Source organism: Patagioenas fasciata, chromosome 7, assembly GCF_037038585.1.
Source record: "Patagioenas fasciata isolate bPatFas1 chromosome 7, bPatFas1.hap1, whole genome shotgun sequence".
Taxonomy (NCBI): domain Eukaryota; kingdom Metazoa; phylum Chordata; class Aves; order Columbiformes; family Columbidae; genus Patagioenas; species Patagioenas fasciata.
The window spans coordinates 12788793-12816277 of NC_092526.1; the positions used below are offsets into that span (position 1 = coordinate 12788793).

Here is a 27485-nt window from a genome sequence, read left to right on the forward strand (position 1 = left end):
GGTCAATGTATAGAAAAGCTACTGGATGTGGAAGATGAGAGGTCCCAAGCTCCACTGAGGAAGCCGAGAGCTAACCCAAGGCCAGCTCGGCAGCTGCGAGGCACGCCGGGGAAGAAGGGGTGCGGGGCTGGGGAGCCGGGCGGGCGACGGCGGGTCGGGGAGCGGCTGGACGTGCCCGCGGGAGCCGCCGCGGAGCCGCCGGGTCGGGCGAGTGGCTGCCGGGGCTGTCACCCTCTCCCCTTCCAGCAGCACAAGCGCTCCCCAAAGCCAAGTGCCCAAACCACCGCGGCTCTGGGGCCGCCTCCCCCCACCCCGCTCTCCCCCTCACCACGGCCCCTCCTCACCACCTCCCCGAGCGCGCGGCCGTCGCGCTGCGGCCGTTACCCCACCCGCGCCGCACGCGCCGCCGCGCGCCCGCCGTTGCCGTGGCGACGGGCTAAGCCGGGGCCTGGCTCCAGCTCGGCGGGCGCGGAGGGGCGGACAGGCGGCGGCGGCGGGTCGGCGCTGCCGGGGCATGCACAACAAAGGCGGGAGGCGAGGCGTCCCGAGCGGGTTCCGCAGGTAGGTGCGGGCGGCGGGCGGGCAGGTCCCTCTCGGGAGCCGATCCCGCAGGACATCTCCCCTGTGCCGCGCTGCGGGGGCCGTTCTCCTCAGGGGGCAGCGACCCGGGGCGCGGGCTCCGGCCTCAGCCCGGCCTGGCGCCGCACCTTGCGGGCGCGGGGCTGCAACAAAGGCAAATGGCTGCGCGCCGGGCAGGGCTGCGGGGCTGGCGGTGGCCGACCCGCCTCTGCCTGGCTCCTGCCCCTCTCTGGGGGCGGCACACGGAGCGGAACCCGGAGCAGCCTTTTCGGTACGTTATTTGCTCGCTGGGTCTCGTTCCCCGAGTGCTTCAGCCTGCCCCGGCGCGGTACAACCGCCAGCTCCGCGCCCAGCCCGGGGAGCGCTGCGGGAGCGGGGGGACGCGCTTCCCACAGCCTTCCACACCTCTCCCGGCGGACACCTGCTTGTTGCCGGGGGACCCGCAGCCCCCATCCGCCTCTGCCAGCCCTCATGGCAGCGCTGGGCGATGGCTCCTGCTGGCGCAGTGGAGCGGGCTGAGCCGCGCTGCCCGGCGCTGATTGTTCGCCCGGGCTGGTGCTCCTGGCTTTTTCTCTCCGTGTCCTAAAACAGCAGCTGCAGAGGCAACTTCGTAAATTGGCACGTTAGAGCGTTTTATTGTAGATGCCGTGGGACTTTTGCCCTGTGCAAGGTGGACTATGGTGTGCTTGTGCGGTATTTAGCCCGAGTTTAATTGTTGTAAGGAGTGGCTGAGCAGCACCTAGCTCTTTAAATCTGCAGGGCGCAAGTGAGTAATTTCTTAATTCATTTCCATGTGGTTTATAACGGTTTTCAACTCCGGGATGCATTTTGCCAAATTCATAATAGGTTCGGTACTGGAGCTATTAGTAAGAGCATCTGTTTGAATCCACAGAGGTACAAGTTTTACTGCATTATTGAAAATAGTAGCTACAACAGAATTCCCTGGAGGGAAATCTATAAAACCTGCTCCTACCATTTGCATTTACACTGCAGCAAAGTGGTGCTGGGTGCATCTATGCTTTTGCCTTCCCTCATTTCCTAGACATTGTGGCACTGAAAACCGTTAGAAACAACTCTGCAGTATTTGTTGGCATTATAGTTATGCCTGAGGGCTTGGTAGCGGTTTCTTTCATTCATGGCTCTCAAAGTGCTTCACAAACATCAGTTAAGACCAGGAGCCCTGCTGCAGGTTGGGGCAATTTTATTGCTCCCATTTTACAGATCAAGGACCAGATCAGAGATGTAGAAAAACTTAAGTCAAACCCAGAATCTAACCCATCATTTCACAGATCTTAAATCTTCTCTTTAGGGTACTCTTCCCCACCCCCTCTAAAGAAATTCTCAGTTTCACTGGTGCCCTGGAAACTGTTTTGAGTGCTGACAGGCCATGTATGCTTTGGTATTTTGAGATAATGCTGTTGCATATTGCCAAAATATCCATGGTTTTAGTGCCATACTGTTGAAAAGGATGGTTTCTAGTTAAGACAGGTCTCTGATTGTTGTTTGATTTGTTCTGAGGTAGAACCCAAGAGCTCCATCATGGATGAGGGTGCATTAGGCAAGGCATTGTACAGCCAGACAGCAAAGCACTCATAGAGCTGATGAGTCAAATACAAAAAGCCTAGATATCTGCTATGACTCCTTTGAAACCTCCCTCACAAAAGAGAGAGGCTCTCTCATCACTAAGACTCTCTTTGAAGGACATATTCCCAAAAGCAAAAGAAGTGGTTCCTATTGTGACTGTAATCCAGAAGACTCCCGACCCTAGCCTGTTTTTGAGAGTCTGTCCACTAGGTTTTGTGCCCAGACGGGAGATGGGCTGTGTCTGTGGTCTGGTTCCCATCCTTAGGCATTGCTTATGTTGATCTCCTTTAAGGTCTTTAACCAGAGAACCCCAGCTGCAGTCTCAGGTTTAAGTCTCGCTGCCCTGTCTGTAGATCACTGAACAAGACAACAATGGTAACCCCAAAGCATTTACTAAGTTTTAAGCTTCTTAAGCTTCATCTGTGTAACAAAAGCCTACTGCAGACTAGGTGATATTGTATAGCTCCCAGTAGTTACAGAGGGAAGGAGAGGGAGCAGATCGAATGCTATTATGGCTTTTCTGTGTTTAATATCCATTGGTACTTGCCAAGTGTGATCTAGTCTTACAAGGTGTTCTGAAAATCCTGATTTCTTAATATTTAAGTTTGTAGGAGGTCAAGTTCCACTTTAAATATACTTTCCCCACAAACCGAACAATCTCTTCCCCCTCCCTCGAACTTGTCGGTGCTGCAGGTGCAAGAAGCATCATTCATTGCTGGCAGGCAAGATGTGGTATCACAGTTTCTTTCCTTTCCAGTGTTTCAGAGGACAGTTCTTGTAGAGAAGAGAGAGCAAGCGTAGCTCAAGGGCCTCCATGGCTGGGCATCAGCCAATTACTGTCATATCAGATTAGCTCTATGCCACATTAGCACTAGTTTATGTTAATACAAATGCAGTATGACTGTTCCATAGTATTGATGGAATTATTGTATTTACAACACTATAATATGACTAATTGAAAGAGAGGTTCTGATTACAAAACTATGGACTTCCAAGGTGATTCCTTCTGTGGCTTCTGTGTAAGCTGGTTTTAAACCATGAAGAAGAAACAGACTACTAGAAGACGTAGTCCAGATTTTATTTATCATTGATGCAGTTACTCTTTTGGTAAACTCTAGGGGAAAAAAAAATCCTATATCACAATAGAAAAAAGAACTTGTACCTTGCCATGATCCCGACTGAGTAGCCTGTGCTACTGTAGCTACTTCTTGGCCTCTGAGAAAAGCTTGTACTTGCCTGTGCTCTGCAGGAATCTGGCCCTTGAGACCAGCACCAAATTTTCCTCAGCTGCTACTGCAGCACGTGAGCACATTCTCCTTGTCCAGAGCAGCTTGGCGGCAGCAGTCGTGGGTGTTTGCAAGATGAAGAGGCATCATGTGCAGCACTCCATAGCCAGGATTGTCAGTCTGTCCACAGCTTGGTGACTTTCCTGCTCACACATCACCTGCTGACTTTTAAAGGATGTGCCCATTTGTGTCTGGAAATAAACCAGGCACTTCTGGGCAGAATCTCCACAAGTTTCATGGTCCCTGCTTTGTAATTTGCTCATCCTCAGCTTCCAGCTGCTTTGCAGTTCACAGCAGCCTGAACAGCTGGTTCCTGGCAGCCATTATCACCTTCCAGAACAGGAACAGCTTTAGCTCTGAGTCTTGGGAGGATGGACAGGGCTGGCAGGATGAGTGATATTAGGAAAAATAATGAAAGAGCAGAAAACAGATGCATGGGGAGAGGAAGGGAAGGTAGACTGAGAACATAGATGACAAGGAGGAGAAAATGAAGCAACAGGTGTGAGACCCTGCAAATCCCTAGACTTCTTGGCAGTTACAGATGAGGTAGGATGTGGAAAGAAGGCAGGGAGCTCCGCTGCTTGTAGGAACAGGGTGAGTGATCTCTGCTGCCAAGGACAGATTGTACTACTGTTGCCAGCCCACTGCCCAGTATTCAGAACCACTGCAGAGTGCCATGCAGCATTTATTTTCCAAACACTCTACTGTTAAGTTATAGCAACGAAGGGTGAGCAGCTCCAGGAACTGCACAGGAGAGCTGGGGTCAGTAGCCTTGTCCACAGTGCCAGCCCCTCCTCAAGGAGGGCCCTGGGGAAACCTGGGTCACCAGAGCAGCCACCAGCATCAGATATATGAGGAACAGCGATTTGCTGCTCAAGGACAGCAAGGACAGTGGAAAGTCTGTGATTTCAGGAATTAGCTGTGGAAAGCTGGGACCCTCAGGCTGAGGTAATAAGAATAGCTGGAGAATTAGGCAATTCCCATATTCATGAGATAACAGGCTGCAGTCTCCTTGCCAAGGATGTGTTAAATACACTGAGGGGCAGAGGAGTTTTCTGGCTTTGCTAACAGCTGTTTCAAGGTGAAACACAAGGGGAAAGAGAGAAAAAAAATCTCCACTGTCTGCAGATATTCATTTTGTCATGGAATAACTTGAGGCCTGGAACAGCTCAAGGCCCTCTGCAAACCTTTTGGAACCTGGGTTTGAGAGAGTACCCTTGCCTTCTAGAAGTAACCTGACTGGGAATTAAACAGTACCTGTCCTAAAGACTTCTCTCCAGGAAGGAACTGAAGAAACTAAAGCTTTTGCAGTCCTTCTCCATCTTCTATCCTAGACAGGAATTCAAGGAGCAGGAGCAAATTTTTTTCTTATAAAGAAAAAACATGGCTTTGTGTTTTTAGCTGGAGAGAGTGTCTACGCCCTTGCCTCCTCTGCTGCTGAAATGCTTAAAGTGTAAGCAAAAATCAGTTTTTCCTTTGGGATCCGAAGCTTCAGCAGATGCTAGTGGGAGTTTACAGGCTTGGTTCTTTGTCAGTGCTTGCAGAAGCAGCCAGACGCTGCACTTGCTGTGGATGCAGTGCTAGAGCTGCTCCAGTCAGACAATGTGCAGCCCATCTTGGGGCCTCCCCAGCGTCTAGGAGCAGCACTGACAGTGTCCTGTCAAAACTCATTTGTTGGCAACACAGTGATCTGACTGTTTCTGCAGGCATGTTTTGAAAACCAGTTAAGTGACTGAAAGGTAACAGTGGCTTTGAACACAAGCGAGTGATTCACAAGACTTAGAGTACACGCAGCTCAGCTTTTCCCACAAGGTTCTTCCCCTAGGAAGAGGAGAATTAAAGACCTTCTGACAGTGAGTAGAGGCAGCTCCATTTAGACCTAGCACGGAAGTCATACACATTAGTTCTGAGTGTCACAGCCAGTCAGAACTGCTGTGACAGATTTATCTGCTGGCTTCATAGCTTGTCTCAAGGACAACTTGCCTACCATTCCCTCTAATCAAGTCCTTGCTCATCTTAAGGATCTTTGTGTCTCAGGCACCTGACTCAATGAACCCACCCTGCAGAGAGGTCTAGAGACAAAGCAGTTGTTTAAAGTTTGAGTGGAGCAGAGTTAGCACCAGCCGTGACTGGTACTGGATGGGAGCTGAGCCCTCTGGACTAATGGGACATCACTGCATGGGGATATCAGTCAGCTCTGTGCTGAAGTACTGCTGTCACTCGTGGTGCGGCTGATCCTTCCAGTCTGCTCCTAGCAGCAGACAGAAGAAACCTTTTTCAAGAGGAGGTCCCTTTTGAAAGACCCCTTTCAAGAAAGTGCCTTTCAAGAGCCAGGGAGGTAACTGCTACTCATAAAGGATCAATACAGTTTCACTGCTAATCCATGCTGTGGTAGTTTAACTTGGGAAAAACCTCAAACCTGAACTGAACTGAGACCTCTCAATTACAAGAAGATCTGAGAGCACTCCCTCAGGAGGTCTGGTTTGTGGTACTTAACTGTTTTGCACTGATGTGCCCTATTTTTTACCACAGCTGTTGCAACAGCCCTGTTCTCTGTGGACAAGCAGGGTTCAGGTTTCCACAACATAAGATAACCTGTCTGTGAGCCCCAATGCAGCAGTCCTCTTCCTAGTTTAAAGGCTAGACATGGTTTTCAAGATCAGTGCTTGCAGAAGCCATACCTGCAGTGGGGAGACCTCGCGAGTTATTCATTCAACTTCTCTGAAAATTCAGTATCATTGAGAACAAACATCAGCCAAAGTCAACAGGAGAAGAAAAAGCAAATTTGATTTTGGAAGAGGAAGGAGTAGGCCACGGAAGCCTTCCTTACTGATAAGCAACCCCTGAGCTGATCAGCTTTTAAGATTAAGGTGCATAGCTTGCTTGTTTGGTCTGCCACTTGAGTCTCAGGACAACTTCCAGCAGGTATGGGAAGAGCTGACAATCCCATTCCTGGGTCTGAGAACCAGATCTGCTATTACAAAAGTGCCTCCACAGCCAGTCATGTCTTTCAGGGAGGATCTTCTGCCCTTTATTCCAGGTTCTGTGCTACCTGGTTGCTGTATAGCCGTGTCCCCAAGGGACGCAGTCATTGCTTGTCTACACAGCACTGTTATTTCTCGTCACATGCAAGCAGTAGAGCAATAACTCTGCAACAGTTTTTATTCTGGCTCTCAGCACACTCCTTAGGCTTTTCATTACAGCAGTAGCATGAGGTAATGCTGTAAAACAGAGCTAGCGCAGTCCAGACGCAATTGCAGGCACTAGCATAGCACACAGCCACGTCTGCCATCTCCTCCATGCTTGCGACGCTGCAGTATGCATTAGCTTGGATTTTTTTATACAAGATGGCTTTTGACCTCCATGGCAAGAAGCTCCTTACTCCTTCTGGCCTGTCCAGGAAGAGTCATCAACTTTATTTCCTCATTGCATTAGGAGCCATGCTTTTACCTGGACCTCACCTCATATAATATAAGACTGTGTCAAAACACAATCCTTTTTGAGTAAAGTCATATTCAGGACAAAACTCCAGTTATGCCTCAAGCTAACGCTACTATAAAGAGTAATACCTTTGAGAATATCTAAATGTTATACAAATCAACTCAAAGTTGTTGTAGTAGGAAAGGCAGATGATATATATATATGCTAAGTAGTACATCATTAAAAATTATGTTCCTACTCCAACATAAAGAGAAAAAATTAGACAACTTTCTCTTCTTAGTATCTGTGGAAGAAACACCTCTCCTTACCTAGTCATAGGTAAGGTTTCCTCCCAGGACGAGACCAAGCCTTTCACTCCCACAGTAGTGAGCGTGAATGCACCTGCTTGCATGTTACAGCAGAAGCTTGTGCTGCTCATTTCCCAGGGGCCAGCTACAATGGTGTCCTAGCAGAGAAGCCCTGGCTTTCTGGACCAAGAGAGATGATCTGCTATTTCCAGATGGAAATCAGAGAAAAGAGGGAGGTTGGCCCCAAGATAGGTACTTATTTAAGGGGCAGATTTCCAGAGAGTCTCTGTAGTTCCTGCCAAATTGTTCTGAAAAGATGCAAGCACTTTTTTGTGGTGATGTAGCATGTTCTGTGATAATATGGCTAGGAATATAGGTGCTGGACATTTTTAAGAATAAGCCTTTTGTGCTGCTGTGCCACAGAGGTGGATGTGTGTTTGTAGAGTAACTGAACTTTTGAAAGATATACTGAGGCAAAACTAGGTAAAGTGAGATGTCCACCTTTCCAGACTGTGGTATGTCTGGAAATAAAACAGTCTGTGGTTCCACTTGCAAGACCATAATACATCACTTTGTAAAACAGCATTAACAATCTACTTTGGATTGTCTCTGTAGATTATCATAATTATTGCATAGCAAATGTGTCCATGTGTAGAAGTCCTCAGCAGTAATGTACATGTGCAGACTGGAGTTTGCCACACATTAGATGATATTTAGTAGCTGCATAATCCTGCTGATGTCAGCATAGCTTCCAATACGTGGAAGTCCTGCACAGGGTGTGGTAATAAGAGATAAGAGGTTTATAAAGTTCAAAGCTGAACAAGAATGCTGAGATCTCATCTTTTGCTAGACACAGGCTATAGGACTTTCCCAAATTGATTTCTTCTGCCCAATGCATCTTTCTTTAATGGCTTTTTCCAAGGCCTGAGCCCCATGAACCAAACTTTGCATTCACATCCCCAGTCCCACTGGCTGTGAGCAGCTGGTGTCACCGTCAGCTGCCTCTCTGGGTGCCTGTGCTGATGAGCTGGACACAGTGCTGTGTGCGGTGATGAGGCATGTGCTTCCTGTGCATCGCACATTCTCCTTCCACTCCGTGGGAATCAGCTGCTGGACTGAGCTGAGACAGGGGCACTGGGGCCACACAGAGGGGCAGCGGACCAAGGTGTGAGCAGCGGATGCTGCTTCAGGTTGAATTATTGCTTCATAGCACAGCTCCAGCTCATAATTCTTGCAGGACTGGACCAAAGCTGTAATGGGAATGCAAGTGGCTATGGCTTAAGGGCAGCAGATAGTCCTCCTTCAGCTTCTTCTTCAAGGGTGTGGAAGGGCCAAAGGATGAGGAGTTTATAGGAAAGTACAGAAATATGGAATGAGAGCGTCATCAGGCAACAGGATAGGAGAGCGTGCTCTGTGGTAAGGAGAGGAATTTCTGTAGCAAGGGAGAGAGGGTGTAGCAGGGGTGGCTGTGCTGAGGAGTGGGGAGGAGAGAGGGGCATGTTGAGATTGTAGAGCACAGAAAGGGCAGGACAGGGGTGTTAGCCAAGGCTGGTGAATAGCAGTTGTGTATGAGCTTGGGAAGGCCTTGTAATCTTAGTAGGAGCCCCACATACAAATGCCTGGAGCTTTTGAGATTCAGCCCCATCAAACACCAAAGCAGCAGGCAGGCAATGTGAGTCTAGGTGAGGAAGAGCAAGATGCAAAATGCCTGACTTCTAAATAGGTTCGCTTCTTACCATGCCCTATCCTCTCTGCCAATTTTGTCTTTCCTGCTGCTGTTTGAAACACACAGCATCTGGAAAAAGCAATGCCCTTGTACAGTGCCTTTCGCTTCAGGAGAGTTCTTCCAGCATTGAATTTGGCTCATGGATTTTAATTACTCACCACTGTGAAAGTAATGAGGGCCAGCAGAATTGTACTGATTTTATTTCCTTTTAATTTGTTATGATGCTCTGGATGCAGATTAACATTCCCAGCTCGATACATATTATTGATTCATCCTGCCTCGTGATGTGGTAAATGGCTCAAAGAGGTGGCCAATTTTACTGTAGTTTACCTTGGTAGCTCTCTCTAGCCCATGTAGTGTCCTCCTTGCTCCTGCAGTAGCCAAAATCAGTTACCTTTGCTTGCTTCTAAGTGATTTTTTTACATCCATGTAAGTGAGGATAAAGTTGAGCATATGGTACTGCTTCTTTATATGCAGTAGTCCAGGTTGCTTGGCTTCCTTCTCTACAATGTACTGAGTGTGAGAACAGGTTTGTGATCATTTGATGGAGATGAACCTGCTTCTCAGCCCAGCCCGCAGGAGTAGTCTTCACTGAGGGGAATTGTCCTGCAAGGAAGGAGGAAAGCTGCAGTCAGAGGTGTCTTCCAGCAGTGCTTCTGCAAGCACATGTCTGTCCTGGAAGCCTTTTGCAAGGCTCTTGCCTCTGTCTCCATGTGTCGAGCTTGGCTGATGGGCACCTGTTAAACTGCACCACTACTCAGTTATCCATGGGGTCAGGGAGATTCTTGGCCTCAGGGCCTCCGTCCCAGTGAGGGAACTGTCCAGCAAAGCTTGGGTGTGAGACTACACCCTACTGAGGAACCTTCCCCCACATTCTTTAGGGAAAGGCCCTGCCCCCCTTGGTGCAAACTATTTAATGTCTTTCTTTTTTCCTCTGCTTTTGCATCATTGAAGCTGCAGTGGGGATGGGGGACAGAGCCAGAGTTCTCTCAGTACAAAGCCATACAAGAAGTTGAGATAAAGAGGTTGAGAAACAATGTCTTGCTGGTTGTAACAGGAGTGACTGCAAGATAACGTGCATGCGCATTAGCAGGAATTTGCTCCACAGGCTCAGAGACACTCCAGTGGAGCCAGGCTGGTGTGTCAGTATATTGGTGCAAGCGCACGGCCAGCCCTAGTCTGGAACCACATGCTGGCTCTGTGCCATGCAGCCTGCTGCTCCTGGTGGCTCACTGGGCCTAACTGCAAACCTGATGTTCCACCTAATCAAATTAGGTCATAGCACAGTGCTTGGAAGCGGTGAGGGTGATTTCTGTCCCCCATGGTGTTCGTATCCTACATCATCTTGGATAACAAAGAGTCAAAGGGGAAAGGGAGGAAAGAGGCAGAAGATGGACTCAGCAGGCCTGCATCCCTTCACATGCCAGCGCTTTGGCATGGACTGTAGCAGGAAGCCTGATGTGCCAAGATGCATCTTAGAAAGCTACATTGTCCTCATCCGTGCTCATAACCTCAGAGCTCAAACTGCAGCTTTGTGGTAACTCATCCTCCAGTTCCTTGTTACAGCATGAGACCAGCATGTCCCTCAGCAAGTCTAGAGGGACACTGACTGCCCTGGATGAGTGATGCAAGTGTCACATCCTCAGAGGCTATTTGGTATCCCAACGCAGTCACTGCACTGACGATGAGTAGCCCTGCAGCTCAGTGATTATTATCTGGTTGCTGATGATGGTTGTTGGTGTCTTAGAGGCATTTTCTGGAGCAGAAACTGAACTCAGGCCAGAGTAGCTTTGCCTCAACTCAAGAGTCTGATCAGTAATTTCAGATGTAAAAACTTGTTCCTCTTGCAAAGAAGTCCCATTAGCTCTGTAGACAATTCTAATGCATGCGAATGTATGTACAGACCATACAGCACTGGTCAAACCAGGATAAAGCAGATAAGAGGTAAATATCAGTTTGTCTTGTCACACATCTGACTTTAGGACTTAGAAGCCTATATCCAATTAAAGCAGCAAGGCAATTCACATGAAACAGTTGAGCCTGGTCTTCATCTAGTGCACGTTAACATGGCTGCCCTGGCTGCAAAGGAGCCTCAGATTTATCTGCTCCTCTTATCTCCATCTCGCAGAAACATTGCTGTGTGTGACTTGTCCATAGCATGGCAGTGGCAGCAATCGTCTGTCCATGTCTGTCTGCCTTCACCTCCAAAACTCTCCTGTGTACCTGTCTGCTAACATCCCACTCATGCTGACCCATGAAAAGAGGGGAACTGCTGTCACCAGCTTTCTGGGCAACAGATTGGGAAAATACTTTTTGGAAGATTAGAAAATAGCGCTAGGCAGAAAAACTGAGGAAAATTGGGGCACAGTGAAAAGTCAGATACTGGGTATTAGTTTCCAAGTGTAAGCATCCTAGGGAGTTTGGGGCAGAATCCCGCATACCCTCAGCCATGGACACCCATCATGTATTAGCCCTGTGGCGTCACAGTGGCCTTGTAACTGGCAGCATTTCCCTGAAATACTTGGTGTTCATGTAGGAGGAGCAAAAGCATTGGGGACCTAGTGATTCACCAGAGATCTTTTGCCTTAGGCAAAGCAGTACGAATACACACTTCTGTCTTAGTTCCACCATATCCTTAGGGAAAATTAAAAACAGAACTTTTTTTCCCCCCCCCTTGCTGCTTAGACTAAGCCAAGTTTAACACTTAGTTGGGCTCACTTGTCAGTGCTACATGTGCCTTCAGCACACCAGCACCGAGGGCAGAACTGGTAGAACTGAGAGAAGGGCCCTTCTGCTACTTCACTGTCACACCCCAGGGCAACAAGTGCGTCTCTTCAAGCAGCTTACAGACTATTTTGTGATCTCAGCCCAGCTACACCAGTGTCCCCAAAGCCCTACCCAGCTCAATTACATCCATTTTGTATCTTTTAGGTTGAAAACAACCAAAACCAACCTCTCCTCCCCCACAACCAAAACAAACTTAACAGAAGCATCTAAATTCTGCTACTCTTCATTTATACCAAGCTTGCCTACCTTTGTGCCTGGAATAAGAACTAGACTGCTGTTTGCCCTTAACTCTTTTTCACTGTTTACACTGAGAAAGTGAAAACCAGGCGAATATTTGAACAGGCTCCAGCCTCCACCTTTCCCCAAAACAGTTTGCATTGAAATGAACTTCTAATATCTTCCTGAAAAAATGAAATTGCTTTGAAATTGGTAACACTCTCACTTCCCTACTTTTCTTACAGTCCCTACTTCACAGAATCACTTGGAAGTAAACAGCATCTCCTCCAGGATTACTTTGAGGGGCTTTTTTTTTTTTGGTTTGGTTGGTTGTCCTGGTTTTTTTTCTTTTTCTTTTTTTTTTTTTTAATGATAAAATCCTGTACTCTGGCTTGCCAGTTGGAATTCCCTGAAGCACTCTCAAGTGAGCGTATCTCAGGGATGATGCTTTGCTTGGAGAAAATGCTGTAAATACCAACTGGTCTCCTAAAGGAACAAAGCAAAGGAAGCCATGTAGCAATTGCTGTTGTCTGGCAAGTCAGAGGGGCACTGTGCGTCCTAAACCAGCTCCCAGAGCAACTGTGCACCATCACTAGTCAGGTGCCCTCTCCAAAGATAACAGATGACTGTTTAAAAAGGGAGTGAGAAATAAGGAAAAGGAGAAGAAAACAATGGTGAAAGGCCAAAAGCAGCTGCAGAGACACAACCATGCAGTTACCCTGATGGTGTGTAAAGAGAGGCATGTATGCTTCGTGGACTGGTCCTTCGATACCACAGTCTTGTCCTAGACTGCATACCTGCATTTCCTTACAGCTTGAGGGGGGAAGGCACCCGTGTCTTTCAAGGAAGCAAGAGCCATGCTGGCTTGTGCTCAGGCAGTGGCTTGGATCTTTTACACTTGAACATAGGTCCTAGAGTTCAGTTAGCTACAAATAATTAAACTTCAGTTTTAGGAAACCTTGCTCGACTTGCCTTGGTGCTTGAAGACTGCAAGGAGAGGAAAAATCTAGTTCTTACAGGTGCTGGAAGGTAGTTTTATTATCTCCTTTCACAGATATCAGAGCTGAAACACAGGAACTGGATTGTCTTCTTTGGGAAGACCCCAAGAGCTCAGGGACCAGACGCTGATCTCGTGTTACCAGGTTACAACCTGTTCACATCATCTCCCACTCTGCAGCTGTGAGAGGTGCAATATTTGCTTCATTTGCACACTTCAGGGTGAGAAGTCGCACTGTCAGTTTGTGGCTTCTCCAAGTGATTTTAACCTATGTCCACAAAAAGCTCAGGAGTATAAATCAATGTCCTGTGACCTCCTGCAGAGAGGCTATTAGCAGCAAGAAGAGAAAGTACTGCTTCATTTCAGGGCAAGGGGACTGGGCTTTAATTTTTAAAACACTCTCACAAGTGATAGATGAAGCAGTATTTTTGGAGAGGAGAGGAGAGGAAACCGGCAGTCTCCTAGGGCTAGGTCAAACGTCTCATGATGCCAATTGCCTACATCAGAGTACTTCTACCAAAATACCTCAGACACTGAGGCCTGGCCAAAATCATCTGCTCTGGCTTAAGCAGTAATGGCATCTGGAAATAAAATCTGGCTTGAGGCAATCAACAAGGCATCAGGATCTCTCCCTGTTCATCAGGATCTTGAGTGAAAGGCCGTCTTGTCTAACTGTCTTAATATAATCCAGAGCTGCTGTCCCATCAGGGCATCACAAATTCCTCAGTGCCCAGTGAGGCACAAAGGAAGGCAAAGCAAACCAGAGCTGGAGCTGAGAGCAGCACCATCACTGGACACGGTGCTGGCCTGTGGGGCCAGTTTCCATCATCACCAGTTGGGAAGAGAGAAGGTGGTGACTTGAAGGAGGGTCTTTAGCTGTGGCTATTGGAGGGTTTTGTGATCACATTAGGAGACCTCATACCAGCAGCTGAGAGGCAGAAGGATTTTAATTGCATTTATCTGTTTTTCTTCTTTATTAACTACAATTTCTCTGACCTCCACAGAAAGAGGATGTACAGGAATAGGATATCAGCCGTCTACTTACAGTGCTTGATGTTGCTGCTGCTTTTACATATTTATCAAAGGTTTTACCATTAATTTCAGCAGAGTTGAAAAAGAGCCCTTGTTTCATCAAGGGGCACCAGATTAAGTTAGCAGGATTCTGTTCCTGGGCTTCTGACGTGCTTCCAAAATCCAGTCCTGACACTGCCCCGGCTGTGAGTAATTTGATTGTTGCTGGTGCTGACGAAAGCCCTGAGCAGCAGCAGAGATTGCACCTTAAGATCTGCATACTCAGTTGGTGGCACCTGCTTCTTTGCATGTCCGACTGATTTATTTTCAGACATAATGGTCAGTAAAAGCAAGCTGACATGCTCAGACATCCCTAGCTTCTGGTAAATATTGTAATCTAAACTTTATTTCAGTAAGAATTGTGAAAAACAGAGACATTATATGCTGCAGAAGTTGATGGCTGAGGCATAATGCTTTGTGCCCTGGCAAAAATTGGTGATGTTAGCTGGCTGGCTTCCATTTGAAAGACCTCATTGATTTTTGCAGATGGTAGCTGGATGACCTCAGGGACAGGAATCAGGGCCTCTCGCTTCACATGGAGAAAGTCTTTCAATCTTTAACTAGCCAATCTTTGACTTAATTTTTATTTCCAGGTTTTAGGCACTGTGCGGTGCTAAAGCGGATCTTGCTGAGCTCCTATTACCTCAGCAGCAGCTGATAAGTAATGAATTATTCAAGCGTAGCCAGTTCCTTCATTAATTTTAATAAATCAAGTTTTCCACCGTGTTCTAGGCAGTGTTGCCAGCTGGGATATGATGAGGTAAACCCATTATTTCCTGGGGCCTTTTTTGTTTGGTCCAGGCTTACATACCTGAGGGCTTTCATAGCTAACAAGGGATTAGTAGCAGACAGTGGAAATTTGGGGTAGATCTACAGTGGGCAGAAGAGGCAACAGAACTCCCTCATCTCCTAGGGGGTGGCAAAGCCCTGTCTTTACACAGGGAAGATGATTTTGCATGTACAGAAGTGAACTCAGCTGCTACATGCTGACCTCCAGAGCAGAGTGTCACCCTTCAGACAGATGGCCTGGACACCACAGCAGCTGAAAGGGGCACTTTACCTCTTTCACATAGACTCACTCTCATGAAAGTGTTCCTAGGTCTCTGATATTTCTCCAGAGCAGGCAGAGTGTGGTGTTTATGAACCAGTCCCATTTAGTAAGCATCTGTGTGGATCAGTCTTGTATGTAACATGTAACAACTGTTAATACATATGCAACCAGCATCTTTCAGGACACTGCATGCATCCTGTCCAAGCTGCTCATAAACTTCTTCACAGCGCAGTAGCTGCCACAGCAAATGCCAAGTTGAGCTGGTGACTCTTGTAGCTCATCTTTCCCTCAGCTTCTGCTCAAACTCAACAACAGAAAATACTTTCTGACACTGAAGCACTATTAGCACTTTCTGTACATCTCTTGAGTTGGCAGGGACGCACTTGTCTCTCTTCATTTGCTATCAACCTCAAAATTGCTCTGCCTGTTCTTTGCTTCTGCTCTCTTGGCCAAATAAGAACCAACCTTATAATGGAGTCAAAGGCAAAAAGATGCTGCATGTCCCCTGTAGAATTTGTTTTTACTTTATTGTGCTGTGTTGCACAAGGAAGTCAGATTGACCTATATGCTCCTTTTTCTCTTTCTCTCTAAATTGTGGGTTACTCAGAACAGGGGATTTCTCCAGCCCAGATCTTGTAGAGGGTTTAGTGCTTATGGTCCTTATCCTTCCTGTACACAGAACATGCAGTTTTTACTGGAGAGAAACTGAGTGTTCAGCCCAAACCCATTTCTACTGTGTCTGCATCCAGCCCTGACTATTGCTCCCTTCAGAAGCCTTAAATTGTCATGAAGACATGATAGATACAGCACAATTGCACTTTACAACACATGCGAGCACGGATCGCAGAAATCTCTGTAGCTGCTTTTGTTATAATGTATTTTAGGAGAGGGAAGATGAACTGCTGGGGAGAGGAGAGGATGGACACCAGCAATGCTGAGCATGAATTGTTTACAGCCATGGTGATAAATTCAGTCGACGGGGTAGCCTGTGAGCATCTAACCTGCCAGCATCTACGTGGTGCATACTCTCACAAATGTGCTGCTGGTAAGGCATCCAAGTACAGCAGCTTATTCACAGATCTGGCACCAAGGCTCAGTTTGATCGATAGGTGAAAGACAGACCTTGCTAAAGGAAGGTCACAGTTATGGGAGATTTAATGATTTGATCTTTGGGGATGGAACATGAAAGAATAGCACCTAATTATGAGAAATAAGAGTGTGGCTTCACAGTGTATTAAATAGCAATATCCATATGTCTGTGTTTCAAGAAGTGGGAGGGACATTCGCAGATCCGTGCAAACATTGCACCTGCTGGCTCCTACTCTGCCTCACAGATGTGGGGCTGTTTCCCGTGCCAAAGCCATTCCCATGGATCATCAGAGCCCCCAGAAAATTGTTCCGGAGGTTAACTACCTTCACTATGAAGTCATGTACCTTTCTGTAGTCTGCTTCAGTCTAGCTTCTGTTCCCAGCCAACAGGAATGTGCTGCTTTTATGAAATGTATTTTGCAAACTGGCATAAATCTGAGGCCACTCTGATCTCATATTTTTGTATTCGAACAAACAAACAAACAAAAAGATCTCAGATTAATGTTGCAGAGCTCCCAAGACAGTTATTGCTGAGCAGGAACAGACATAGCTTTCTACTTATTCTACGTTCATGGCGCTGCTACTGACTGTAGTTCCACTTCATTTTTGGAATTATATTATGCTGGTTTTAGGACTCTACATATTTCAGCTCCTTCACACCATTATTAATCCTGAAGCTCATTAGTTCTCCTATTGTCTTTATTCCCTTATCAGTTTTGTCAAATTCTTAGCTTGTAATTTTTATTTACTACTCTCTTATTTTCCCAGTGTTTATACACATAACACACTTGCTTTCACTTTCACAATAAACAAGAATCTTGTTTTTTTCCAAACCAATATATTTACTTTCCTCAGCCAGAGGATTGTGGCTATTTGAACATTTAGAAAAAGAAAAAAAGAGCCTCCCAATTATCACTTGTATTTTTCTACTAAAATTTCCTTTATTGCTTGGCTCACTGTTATTTTCAGCTCTCCAAAACTGACATTTTTAGAGTCATAATGATGGATAATTGGTTTGCACTGGGCTCTGTTTGCACACAGCAAATATAACTGTGTAGTGATTACTGGTAACTAAGCAACCAGTTATGTTTTTAATTCTGTGATCGATTTCTTGCTATCTGTCAAGATTAAGTCTAACACAGCATGTGCAATCAAGGGATACAGCAGTTTTTGAAATTAAGCACCCATGATCTATAAGATTGGGAGTAGCAGCAGCATGAGGCCCCTTATTTACCACTCTGATGCAGTCTCTTACAGGCATGTAGCCTTTTTCTCTTTGAGTTAACGTGAAAGTTCAATGGTCTTATAGTCTTGATGGTTAAGGTAAGCATTATACGTAATTTTTTTTCTGTGATTTAGGCGGTGACATCAAACACATTTTTACCCTTTATCTATTAAAGCAAATTGTTAGCATTCAAAGGCTCTGTGTGGTTTGCCATTCAGAAGTCAGAAGGCCACTTGTGACAAGCTTGAGTTGCTTTGCTCCTATATCCTGTAAAGTCTCCTGTCAATGGTTGCTGCAAGGGACATTTGAAAACTCTGGATTTTCTACTCTGTTATTCCATGTGAATATTTCTTTCTTCTGTTTAACTTGCGGAAGTAATACTAGCCAAACTCAAGGGCTTGGAAAACTTGTCAGGGAGCAAATAAGGATGGACGTGTCTGGAAGAAAAGGTGAGGTGGAAGCCAGGCAGCAGGACAGGTTGAGAGAACAACCTTGGACAAGGGTTACAGCCCTGCTGGACCCAAATGGCAAGAGCAGAGTGGGTCCATGACTGTATCTTGGTTCGGCCAACAGTGCAACAAGCCCCAGAGAAAGCCATAGTCCCAACACAGCTCTGATGACACCCAAGAAGTCAGCTTGGCCAGAATCAGCATACGTACAGCCCAGCTCAGGCAAGGACCAGGGCAAGGACTTCAATACAGCTCCCAGGGCAGTGGGTGGCAGGAGCAAGGGTGGAGGTCTCAGATGAGGCTGGTCAAGGTAATTAGAGGCTGTTGTACTACAGGGTGTGACACTCCACAGCCTAGGCCTGGGTCTTTTCTGCTACCCAGCTTCTGTTCCAGAGGGATCACTAGTAGACACTTTTATATAAAAGAAATCCATTTTAGCATGGCCCATCTGGAGCAGGTCTTAACAACTCCTTCATCACTGTCCATCTGCAACAAATGTTAAGCGGTGCTTAGAAAGAAATCTTTATAAACTCCATCTTCACACTCTCTTTGCAACTCACCCTTCTTGCTGTTACTTCTTGCTGAAAGGAGCCATATGGATTTTGTACTGAATGTTGCATAAATGCCAATATGTAACTATACTTAGAGGTGGCATATGGGTAATAGTAAATGGAAAGGAGTGCTTTTTTGGTTCAGATTACACAGACAAGTTCAGTGAAGCCAGATGCTGCAGTGGATTAGTCAGGAAGCTTCATTCACCTGGAATCCCAGGTTCAGATCCTGATGGGGGTTGGTTCCTGCTCTTGGCTGTGCTGGCTGACTTTGTCAACAGTATGAATGTTTGCCAGCAGACGAAGAGAATTCTGAAGACTTCAGCCATTGTAAAAAAACCCCACAACATACAGTCTGATCTGGGTGCTATTGTAAGTCGGTCAGAGATGGAGTTCTCTGACCTTTGGGGTAATATAGGTACAAATGCACGTTAGTCATTGGTGTCAGTTTAGAAGAGTCATGTTGTAGTCTAATATCTGATGGAACAGTCTGCTATAGCCGGTAGATGAAGGAAATTCTTTTAGCTTTGAATCCTCGCTGAGGTTCAGAAAGTCTGGGGATATGTGGAAGTCCGTGGGTTTCAGTGCCCACTGTGTTGAGGAAGGTATCGTGATTGATTCCAGTGCAACACATTGCAGCTGCTATTGAGCCTGCCCTGGACATGCAGCAGGAGTGTTTTCTGTGCTCAGGCAACAGGTAATTGAGCTGGGTCTGAAGGCTTGGGGCTGAGTCCCATCTGGCAACTTCCAGGCAAGCTGATGCCTGCATAGTAACTGGCTGTATTAAGAAATCTCCTATGAAATGGACTTTATTATTTTCTATTTTTCAGTGTTGGGGGTTTTACTTGTAAACCCCTGAGCAAAACAAAACAAAAGAATTCCAAGTTGAGCAGAGATCAAAGTTTCTAATGAAGCTGTAGATAGAGCACCTCCTTTAACGATAATATTATAATTTTATCTGCTCTGATTAAAAGGTTAATTAGTTTTAGAGCATTCATACACAAAGGAAAAATGACAGCATCCTTACAGATTTTTACTGCTTGCTCAGGGGCTGGCTTACAGCAAATCCACTGTGGTCACTATGTTCCCCATTTCTGTCACAATCTGATGTCTCTTGTTTACAGCCTCGCCTGCAGCATTAAATAGCAGCCATAAAGCATTTTGCCACTGGTGCTGCCAGCTGATGAGTCCATTTTAAAACCTGCTCACTGCATTGAATGCATTTCTCTTTGCATAGGGAAGTACTTAGTTTTGAATGTCACCCAGTCCTGTGGAGGCAAGTGAGAAGATGGATTTTGCTGGCAGTGATCCATCCATCTGTTCATTTGCCAACACTAATGTTTAGCTTTTCAGGCTCCCAGTTGTCTTAAATAATGCTGACCTACAGGATCTGGGGTGGGAAAGGTCACATAGCTCATTTTGTCTTCCATTTCTTAAGTGGTAATTAAACTTTCTGAGGTGTTATAGCTACATGCAGGAATTGTTGATGGGCAGTATTTATGAAGATGTGGTTAAATACTTTTGTGAGGTGCTGTCTTGCATGAGAACCTTACCATCACATTGACTGCAGCATCCTCACCCTGCCTTCTTCGAGTACTGCTTATAAAAGGTGTTTACAAAGAATTCATATCTGTTGCCCATGAAGGATCTGGTGCCCGCATGGACAATGTTTTTCCTCTTTTGTTTGGTATTACTGAATTGTATCTGTAGAGTGGTTCTGTCTCTCCCTGCCGTGTGTGTTCAGCTTTGGGTAGGTGTGGGTACTTGGAGACAACCATAAGGGCTGCAGACATTCAGTGCTGCACAGAAGCCAAGTTATTACAAGAAAGCTCATTTTTTGCCTACGGTGCAGCCATGATGCTCTTGGTTCAGCTTTTTAGCACTGCCTTGGTAATATGAATGTGCTTGTGATGGCTTTCATTAGCTACCATGAGCTGTGTCTCATTTTTTCCCAGTTGAAAAAAAATAACGAGAATATAGCAACCTTCATGAGACACTTGGAATATTTTGCAGAATGAAATGAAAGTAATGATATCTCACTCTTACTGCAGGGGAAATACGGAGCCCGGAGCTGGTTGGGAGCAGCCAGCTTCAGACCCTGCAGCAAGTCCCTAGGAAGGGACTTGGGCTACCTGTGACTCTGGATCCAGGACAGGTCTCCTTCACACTTAACCTCATGGTGACTATGTGATGTAGCTAATACCTGAGATCCACAGCACACATCTAGTTTAGTGTCCTTCTTTCTCTTTCTCACTTGCTTAGGAAGAGCTGCAGAATGGCTGCATTTATTTTTACTTTTCTTCACAATCTTACCAGTGCAATGGCTAACCTTCAGTGCAAGAAAATGCAGCTTACTTGCACAGATTATCCAGTGCATTTGAGCAAGCAAAGCCAAACAAAGGATCATGTCCTGCCTCCTCCTCCATTACCTTTCATTATAGAGTAGGAACAGGCAAAGCACCAAAAAGACAGAATCCCTTGGCATTACCAATAAGTAAAAATATATAGATGTGGTTAGGAGCATGCCAAGAGCATATGTATTGGTATTAATCAGTCATAGAATTTGTTTCTTAATGGTGACTTTAAAAACATTGCCTGTTTAAAAAACATGCATGACATGATGCACGTGGTGGGAGGTGAGGCCAGGTTTGTGTGTTGTGAGAAGTCACATGGATCTGTATTGCCTCCAGTCTGATCTCTCCAAATCCCTTTCCTATGGGGTCACTGGGGAGTTAATGCCCAGCTGGGGTCAAAGACAGCCCAGAAAGATCCTTCTATTTTGAATGCATCTGATATAATTTAAGTTAAAAATCCTGGCATAAGGGATCTACTCTTGGAAACCTTTGGTGACCAGCCATTTAGGGCAGACCTCACTTGGAAAGTTGCCCTCTGGAAAATGCGCTCTTTCCAGCATGTTGGGATTGGTGCCTAAAGGAATTTACCCTGGTGTCTCCAAGTGGAGGAACCCAGAGCTCCTGCCCACTTCAAACTGGCCACTCCTGCTCAGCCCTGAGCTGCTCTGGGCAGTTCACCGCCTACCACTCTGCAGTCACAGAGTCGTTAGCAGAAAAATAATAGCTGCACATGCAGTAGAACAACAGCTCCCCACAGGCAGAGATCCAATTTCAAGAAACTATTATGCTGCTGTAGCCTCCTCTGTCTCTCAGTTCAATAAACCAGTTCCTGTCCCTGTTTAGCCCCACCGGTTTGTGGTGATACCTCCTTTCTTCCACCCATAGCACTCAGCCCACGCATCCCCTTGCTTCTAGCTGGGGGAAAGGCAGGACGCTGCAGCTGGCTTTGCGCTCTCCACCCTGGCCAGCAGCAGGTCAAACACAGCAATTAAGCTTGCTAATTGCAAACCACAACCTTTCCTACAGCGAAGACGCCAACTGGAGTCTTCTCCAGCTGTGGGTGTTCGTAAAGCTTCTAGTAGAGACTGCCAGGCAAAAGTAGCTGGGAAAAAAAGATGACCCAACAAATCGTTTCCATAGCTAATTGAAATGGAGGGGAAGGGAAGAGATGCAAATCCAACCTGAAAGAGAAGCCTTTGCCTCTGATTGTCAACTAGGAAAAAGAACTTACTGGAGTATTCAAGAATGTGAAACACAAGCAAATAAATGATGCTGACAGGCTAACCAAAGGGTTGCTATACAAGAGAGAGCCTCTGTCAGTGCTGGTCAGGCCTCTGTGTGCTTAGGAACCTTGCCCAATAAATTTGATGAACAGCTACATGTAATGTAGGAGAAACTAACTGAATTTTGCTCTTGGGCTCTGTTCCTGATGTAGAGTCCATAGTCCATTAAAACTGCATTTATCAAAAGATGCAAAAGAGAGGGACATGGTAATTTTGTTTCCAATTCCCGAGTTCACATGGAGGCAAAGGATCTGAACACACAAAGGGATGGAAAAGCTGACACATCAATTGGATCTGATCTACATCAGATAATTTACTGGCAAAACTGTCTGCATAATGATACTGCTACAGATACTGCTCCCTTGTGGATATACTTACTCTTTAATAACAGATCCAAACCAATAACAACTTTCTGGAGTAAGAGTGACCATCGGGTGATGGAGTGGTACATGCCTGGAGTGCTACCACTGTTTGGAACAAAAAGTTTTCTAATAAGTTTGTATGTGTGTAGACCAACTCCTAGACATAAAACACAGTAGAAAAGAGTCTTTGCTAGAACAAAAAGCGTACTCTGAAATTTATTGATCGTACTAAAATTCCGCCCCCCCAAACAAGGCATCTTGCAGTTTGTACACCTCTTGGTGGGCTTAGATAAATAGCATGTGCAGAGGAAGGGGGAGTTCCACTGGGACTTTATTGCTTGTCATTATAAGTCACCAGCCTGAATTAGGAATGTTTTTCCCAGAGAAATCAAGGCCAAAGAGAGAACTGGTGTTTTAGGAAGGTGGTTCCTGTGCCCCAAATCCCTAGAACACTTGTGCAAGGTGAGAGGGCCCATTTGTGACTGGAGTGCAGCCTGTCCTTGCCAGTGGTCATTACTCAGCTAGGATGAAGGGTAAAAAATTATTCTGAACTACATATTGCGGAGTAGGAAGCTGTGAGAGAGCCCACGACACTGACTTCAGAGAGTGCACAGCGCTGAGCCTCAGGAAAGAGAGCAAAACACTCAGTGCTATTGTGGCTTTTCCATGCTTGAAACAGCTCTGGAGAGGCAAGGGGTTCCCAGTGGCTATCGTGGTGACTGAATTAAATTGTCACTTGTGATAAGGCATCCTGAAAGCTGGGGAAAATCCTGGCTCTGCACCCACTGGCACAGGTCCAGGTGATTTCACTGGAGCCAAGATTTTTACTCTGCATGTGAAATGAATTGCCAGGGTGAAGCTGCAAAAATAATGCCTGGTAATGAAATCTACTTGCAGCAGCATGCCTATGTGCCAGAGCCCTGGCGCAAGCAGGAGCGTTTGCTCTGGCTCTGAAGAACACAGTGTTGTTCTTGTAAGAGGGAGGATGAGTCAGGAAGTGTGAAGTGCCACTGAATTCATCTAGGATGTCATACTACTGCCCTTTTAAGGGCAAACTCACATTTTCCTGGGGGATTTTTTTGACCCACTTGTTTGGGGTTTGTTTGCTTGCTTTCCCTGAATTCCCACCAACCTCAGGGACTATCCATCAATATCACCATAGCAACAAGACGTCATTAATGGTATCCTGCCTATTGACAGTCAGTGTCTACGCAGCACTGAGCTGAGTGACGAGCCATCACCATCAGCTTCAAGGAGAAAGGTGAGACCTCAGGGTCTCTGTGGGATCAGTCCTCTCATTCTTCTTCCCCTGCATCTCCTCAGAGAGGTCCTGCATTGCGTAGCAGCAACAAGGGACATATTTCTTCCCTTGCAAGTCATGTGCAGTGTGTGCTGTAGGGAGCTACTGCCAAGAAAAGATGGGGATGGTTTTGCAGCACAAAGAAGGATAAATTTGCCTCTCCTGGGTTTGTTTGCATGGGTCTGTGGCACTGAAAGGCACTTTACATTGCAAATAAGCAACTTATATTCCAAACCTACAGGGAGTTCAGAGCAAAGCAGGAGGCTCAGGGGCCAGGAAAGGGGAATGGCAGGCTAAACTGTGAGGAGAGATAAAAGACTTGTCATATAATTCTGCTAAGTGGTGGAGGAAGGGAAATTTTCAGTGGGTGTAAATTAGCATTGACAAGCTATACTGATTTACACCCAGCTCATGGTCTGGTCCACAGTTTAATCAGCTGAAAAGCATCAGCATCTGAAAGAGTGGGGGTTGTTTAGAGAGGCTTGTGGGAGGAGTTGGGGATTGAGGAGTTGAAAATCTGAAAAAAAGGAAATAAGTTATCCTAGATGGGTAGAGAAAAGCTTGTGAATTCCCTTGGGGACAGAGCCTGACCAGCTGCACCAATTCCTTGTGAGGACTCTCACTGCCTGATAGCAGGCAACATGCAGTGTGGGACCTTCTGAGGACAAATCCTTCAGCTGAGACAGCTGACCGGTACGGTCCTCCCGGGTTTTCTGTAGAGGCATTGCTTGGTACCTCCATGCTCTGTGGAATGGAAGTGTGGCTGCCCATGGCCATCCATGCCCCAGCCAGGACAGCTAATGCTACTGCCATCCACATTTTGTCATGCTGAACCCGCCCCCGCCAGCAATATGCCGCAGCTGTTGACAACTTTGGGATGTGACCAAAAAAGGCATAGGATGAGATCATCCGTCTCCCTCACGCTCCTGACACCTCATTCTTCCCCCACGCCTCTCTCTGAGCTCACTGGTGAGGTGTGTGTTGCTGGCTTGGTAGGACTCTGCCTATCCACTTCCCCCAGCTATGGGGATGCTGGACTAGGTTCTGGTGCAAAGGTAATGAACTGAGATCAATAGAGTTAGGTTGGGGGACTTTTTTCCCCACTAGTGAGATGAGAGCCAGCATTCATATTGCCTTGTTGGAAAGACCAATGCAGGAAGCCACGAGTGCACTCAATCTTGGAGGTTTATGGCTGTGCTGCAAAATACCTTTTCCTGGTGCAAGGAAGGGAACAGAAACTTTTGACATACACCTTATTCTTAGAATTAGTGTGTGATTTCTTTCCTCTGCCCTATGCATTTTAAAGAATTTGGCTGAGACTCTTGGGGCAATCTTAGAACAAGAAATTAGGAATCTCTTCAGCAACCCTGATAGATCCAGCTGTATAAGACTAATTTTCTGTTGTCTTCCTGGGACTGGTGGGACGTGGGAAGACCTGCGTTTCTGTGTTCCATGTTGGTCATGTATTGCTAGTGCAGCCAGGAGTATTTCCATCTTGAAAAAATCCAGTGTCATGACTCAGACCTTGCAAATCATGACATTAAGTCATGGGTTATGTGATTATGTTTAAAAAATCCTGATTTTTTTCCCATTCAGTGTGACTTGGCTTTTTACCTCTTTCTTGCCCAAGAGTGAGTGAAAGTTGTGATTAGAAAACACCCAGCTGAGTGCTTAAGTGAAGCCTTTGTTGATCCTCATCACATGCTGCAAGAGGAAGGGGGTGGCCAACTCCTCCCTGCTGCTGGCTTGAGGTACTTTCTCACTTTTGATGTTCACCTAACCCAGTGTGCCCCCTGCATTTTTTGCATTGTCTGCTCTGCCTTCATAAAACACAGGCAGAGGATCAAGACACTTCTAGATGATCTGACGTGTAGTTCCCCACCTCATCAGCTACCTGCTGCAGACATGCTCTATGTCTGCTCTTTCAAAAGTTATCTGCCACTGTCACTGCTGAAGACAGGCCTCTGGGCTGGCTCACATCAGTATATCCAGCAATCCACTGAGTGTTGAGGGTGGTACTGAGGATGCGCCTCTGTCTGCTGGAAGCCAGAGGAGAACAGATCTGCAGCTGGCACTGGGAAGTTATAATTGATGTTGGATGCTTTGCTAGGGCTCAGCTTCAAGTCACAGCCTTGACCTTTTTTGCCCTGCACCTCTTCCCTACCCCAGGAGGAATAACAAATTCACTTGTAGTCATATTGTGACCATTTTCTGCAGTTAGTGCTGATGATCTATGCAGAGTGGGAATTTGAAGGAGGGAGGAGTGTAGGTGCCAGGCTGTAAAGTGGGCACACACGACTTCATACTGCCCAGATCTCGCGGGAGGGTGGGCAGGTTTTCCTGGCTCAGGTTTGCCTGAGAACTGCATGTGTCTGAACCAGGGAGCATGGAGCCGGGTTGGAGACTGTGCTCAACTCATGTCTGTGCCTCACAAGGCTAATAGTACTTGCCGTGTGTATGTGCCAAAACCAAGGTGGGTGGTGGGCAAGATCTGCTCTGCATGGCCCAAAGGCATGAGAAGGCTTGGTTCATGGTGTGTACACAGGACAGGGGAAAACACCTGGGTCCTGAACATCAACTAACTCGAGCCTAAGCCTTGGCTCTGCTTGGTTATAACCCTGTGGGCTATTTCTCCACCTGTAAGAGGGGAGCTGAGTGGCTCATGGTGTTACAGACAAGTGCAGGATCTCTTGATCGAGTGCTGTGGGTGATCTGTCCCAGGAGATGACTTTACTGTGAGTAGGGTTTTCTTCCTCCTGAGAAGGAGTCACCCAAAGGAGCTTTGTGGGCAGCCAGTGTGTTGACTCACTGAAAGCTTGGCAGATGATGAGTGATGCCATCTGCTGGAGTGCTTATGCTGCCAAGCAGCTCCAGCTGGGGCACATGATGGGGGTGTCACACTAGTGTCTCCAGAAGCATTTGTCACAGTAACCAACATACTCAGCCTTCCTTGGCTGTAAGGTGAATGTTAATCCTCTCAAGCTCCATTCCCTCTGCTGCATTGTCAGCAGGACTGTTGGAGCAATGTTGTCCAAGAGATTGAGTGGTGCATTGGTGAAACAAAAGAGGAAACCCTTTCCCAAAACAAGGAATCAAGAGGGAACAGAAGTCACCTTGAAAATATGCTGCCTGAAATCAGTGTGCTGGGATGCCTGTCCTTAGAGGTAGGCTGGAAGTACTGTGTCATCACAGCCTCTCTGAAGGAGGAACGCAAGGAAAAAACCATGCTGTGACACAAGAAGGAGAAGCTGCTCAGACTTGAAGAGCAGGCAGAAAAATTCATCAAAGGTACTGCTGCCAAGTGCACAGATGTGTGGAGCAGTAGGGCTTCTCAGGTGAAACCTTTCATGTCAGTAATGCAAAGTTTCCAAACAGCTTAAAAATCCCACAGAAAAGGAGCCAGTAATGCCCAAGACCTTCAACTGATTCCATAATGTTTTGAGATTAGCTTTTCCACTGCCTTGAGACTACTTAGCTGGCAACTGGACCAAAATAGAAGTTCACGTGAAGTTATGGTGATTTCTATGCTCTCCCAGGTGGAACTGTGTGTACCATAGCAGGATGTTCCCATGATGATCAACGGATAATGTGGCAGATTCTTCTCTGGCACATCTGGCTGGCACATGCATACCTTTGGGCTGCTCTTATCAGCCAGCCCTGACCATGGCCAAGACCAGTTATTTTTCTGGAGGTAATGGTGATGATGCTTCAGAAGTGGTAACTGTTAAGCAGCAGCCACAGATGGGCTGTGTAAACTCATGTTGAATGCAGTGGGATGGAGGAAGAGTTGGGGAAGAAGTGGGGGGAAAAAAAATACAGACAAGAATGAGAAGAGATGTGAAAGGAA

At 46.5% G+C, this 27485-nt stretch overlaps 1 protein-coding gene across 5 annotated transcripts in view; it reads left to right on the forward strand.

Annotated features, from left to right (window-relative positions):
* The first annotated feature begins 448 nt into the window (after window positions 1-448).
* The window catches only part of LOC136103432 (uncharacterized), a 54283-nt gene continuing 27246 nt past the window's right edge, over window positions 449-27485 (forward strand). For 4 of the 5 annotated variants that reach the window (XR_011739964.1, XR_010651607.2, XR_011739963.1 and 1 more), the window contains exon 1: window positions 449-561. The gene's annotated coding sequence lies outside the window, so the exon portion shown is untranslated. The remainder of the gene's footprint in view (window positions 562-27485) is intronic. The other variant, XM_065841525.2, reaches the window with a different exon arrangement.